Below are 3,560 nucleotides of genomic sequence, written 5' to 3' on the forward strand. Positions count from 1 at the left end.
TAGGCTTCGGCCCGACTGGGCCGAGGTGAAAGCCGAAGCTGGCCGAACGGCTGGCCATTGGCCGGCCGACAGCCTGACAGCCTGCTACTGACTGCTGGGCGGAGCCAGCCGTCATCTCATAGCTGGCTCCGGCCACTTGCACAGACAGATCAGCGTCCCTGGTTACCAGGTAACCAGGAACGCTAATCTCCAGATAGCCCAACTCTCCCGGACGCTTTGGGAGTCTCCCACTATTAGATTGCGACTCCCGGCCGCCCCCGGGAGAGAAACACTCTCCGGGAAAGTTTTACTCTGCACGATCGAGCAGAGTAAACCTTTCCCTGCTCTGTTGTCTTTTTTTTTTTTTTTTCATCTGACATTGGAGCCTTTGGCTGCCGTCAGAATAAAAAAAATAAACACCATAAGAATGCATAGCTACATTCCTATTGTCTATTTCAATTTGCAATAGCCAAAAGCAAACTAGCTATTGCACCCGCCCACTGCTGCTGTCAATCAGGTCCCCTCTAGCGATTGACAGCCGCAGAGGGCGGGTGAAATAGCTAGTTTGCTTTTGGCTATTGCAAAATGAAATAGGCAATAGGAATCTAGCTATGCATTTCTATGGTGATTTTTTTATTTTATTATTCTGCCGGCAGCAGAACCGCCCGGCCAATAGAAAACAGTTGCTCGGTACCACAGAGGGACCGAGCAAAATAGCCGAGCCGAATGCCGCTCGGCGGCATTCGGCTATTCCCTCACTGCTGTTCGGCATCTATGAGAATAGACCAAACAGCAGCGAGTAGCCTGCCGGAGGTTCGGGAGAGCATGTTCAGCCGACCCGAAGCCGCACGAAGCAAGCCGATGTACGGCTGATTTCAGCCGATATACGGCTGGAATCAGCCATACAAGCCTGAGGTGAATAGCCAAACAGCATTCGGCTCACTTCACTTCGGGTCGTTTATTCACTCGGCTGCCTACGGCAGCTTAGTGAATAGACCCCATAGTCATTTAACTTTTTTAGATATAATGGTAAAAGAGATCCTTTTGATGTCAATAATCTTATCAATAGGTGACAAGACTGCAAAAGCTTTCTGGTTAGAGGTGCTCTTAAAGGAGAACTATGGGATGAGTGATTTCCACTCACCTCATAGTTCTAGCCGACCTGTGACAATGAGACTGTCACAGGTCGGCTCAGTAGATCGGGAGGTGAGCGAACACATACCGGCGTTCGCTCACCTCTCGATCCTGTCACGGCTCTCTGCCGTGGCAGGGGGAGGGGCTGGATTCCCCTCGCCCCGCTCCAATCTGCCAGCGCTGACTGGCGGAACGGACGGGGGAGGGGGCTGGTATAGCTGGCTCAGCCTCTAGATAGGCAGAGCCAGCTGTAATTCACGCAGCTGGGCGGATCTCGACGTCGATGTCCGGATCCGCTCCAGGTACGGCGTCTCAGTATACACGAGCTGTAGCTCGCGGTATACTGAGCTTAGGGTAGCGGGAGGATGCTAGTTTGTGTCCTCCCGTTACCCTAAGGAGAACTATGGGGAAAAACACTGACCCCATAGTTCTCCTTTAATGTACGTATATGACTAGGCTGACTCATTGAAATAAATACACTCCCTGTGTGGCTGACATGTTTAGATCACACTAATCTCTTAAAGTGACACTAATCTCACGAGTTAAATCTTAATATTGCGTTCAAGTACCTTACCTCTTAACAAAAATGTATCTTATTTGTGTATCACTCGGCTGTAGACCCTCAAATCATCTCTGAATTGGTGCTGACACTGTCCTTCCTTCTGGAGGGGGGCTACTTTTGTTTCCCATGGTCCCTGTGTGTGTTGTAAAGTAGCCACCACGCCAAGCTCACTCCTGTGATGGACTATAATACAAATGAGTAAACTGAACATGAGATTGTAGTCCATCACATGAGTGAGCTTGGAGTGGTGGCTACTTTACAACACACACAGGGACCATGGGGAACAAAAGTTGCCACCCTCCAGAAGGAAGGACAGTGTCAGCACCAATTCGGAGATGATTTGAGGATCTACAGCCGAGTGACACAAAATAGATACATTTTTGCTAATAGTGAAGGTACTTGAATGCATTTCTAAGATTCAATTCCTGAGTTTAGTGTCACTATAACAGCACTATGTCTGTGAAGTTTCTCATTTATCCAGGTAATTGTATAGCTTTAAAAAATAAATCAATGCAACTGGACTTTCTGTATTTTTCTTAAAGACATTTCACTGGTCATCCAACCAGCTTTCTCAATTCAGAATTAAGGAAAGCAGGTTGGGTGACCAGTGAAATATCTTCAAGAAAATTACAGCAAGTCCAGTTGCTTTGATTTATTTTTTACAGATATCTGAACAGCATTGTTATGATTGCAGCATAGAAGTCCTTTGAAGCTAAAGGGCACTTGCGCGCAGCATTCTGATCAGGTCCGCTTGTCAGTTTTTTAGGCAGACCTGATCAGAAGTTCAATGTAACTCTAGTCAATTGGCCCGAAGAAAAAAAAAACCAGAACAAAGTTCCATTTTAGCAGAGCTGAATAAAATAGAGGTAATTGGATGACTCATGTTTGTTGAAACAGTGAAATCTGTTTCATTCTGCTCAGATCAGCAGGGGATGCATGCATGGATCTCCTGTGGATCAGAACGGAGAGCGGACGTATGAAAGGGGCATAAGGGAAGGTCTCTGCTAAAGTGGTCTACTTTCTTTAACCTTTGATTGTAATGGAATTCAGGAGGTCTGGGATGTAGAATGTGATACACAAGATTTTTAAACTGTATAGTGTTGCAAATTGTCATGAAGACACCCCATCCGCCAGTCAATTTGGGGGCCCTCAGATCTTATTACCGTCACACAAGGAAGTGTCATCAGCACATGGACAGTTCTAGAGGAGAACCATTAATTAGTCACAACCATTTAGATGCCACTGTTTGCCTGATGAGGGAGCCGGTAGGAGGCTCCAAAACGTTGCTCCTTTTTGTGACTAATAAATGGTTCTTCTCTGGAACTGTTGATGTGGTGGTGACCCCATCAGCTTTCTATCACCACGGCACTTGCATCCTATGAGTCTGTGAACCATTTGGGGTGCACCATATACTATCCTATGCAACTGTTCTTCAAGAGACCACTGACCACTGAGGCTCTGGAATTTTAAAGTGGAATGTTTCATGGGAATATATGGATTGCTGACCCCATCTTCTGGACATTAAACAAGTGTCAGTGATTACTTAGCCTATCAAACCCTTTAATAGCTGTACTAAACTTTAAGCGTTGAACGTCTTTTTTGTTGTCTTTTTTCAGCTTTATTAAAAAAACTATACAGTCATTGTAATTTACTTGTAATAGAAATGTACAGTTTTATTGGGTTCATTAAAGTTCTCCGAACATAACATTGTATGCTCCTGATGCCCAGCATATGTGTGTAGGAAGAGTGGTTATGACTCAGTGTAATTTCTCTGTGAGTATTAGGGATCTGTACAACACACCAGAATAGGTGTAGAAGGTTGATGTGGGTTGTGAGCTTATCTGTGCATTCATCAGATGCCTAGTCTTAAGTCAGCTGTCTGTAA

The sequence above is a fragment of the Nanorana parkeri genome, unplaced genomic scaffold, assembly GCF_000935625.1.
Source record: "Nanorana parkeri isolate BGI_ZX_2015 unplaced genomic scaffold, ASM93562v1 scaffold463, whole genome shotgun sequence".
NCBI classification, from domain to species: domain Eukaryota; kingdom Metazoa; phylum Chordata; class Amphibia; order Anura; family Dicroglossidae; genus Nanorana; species Nanorana parkeri.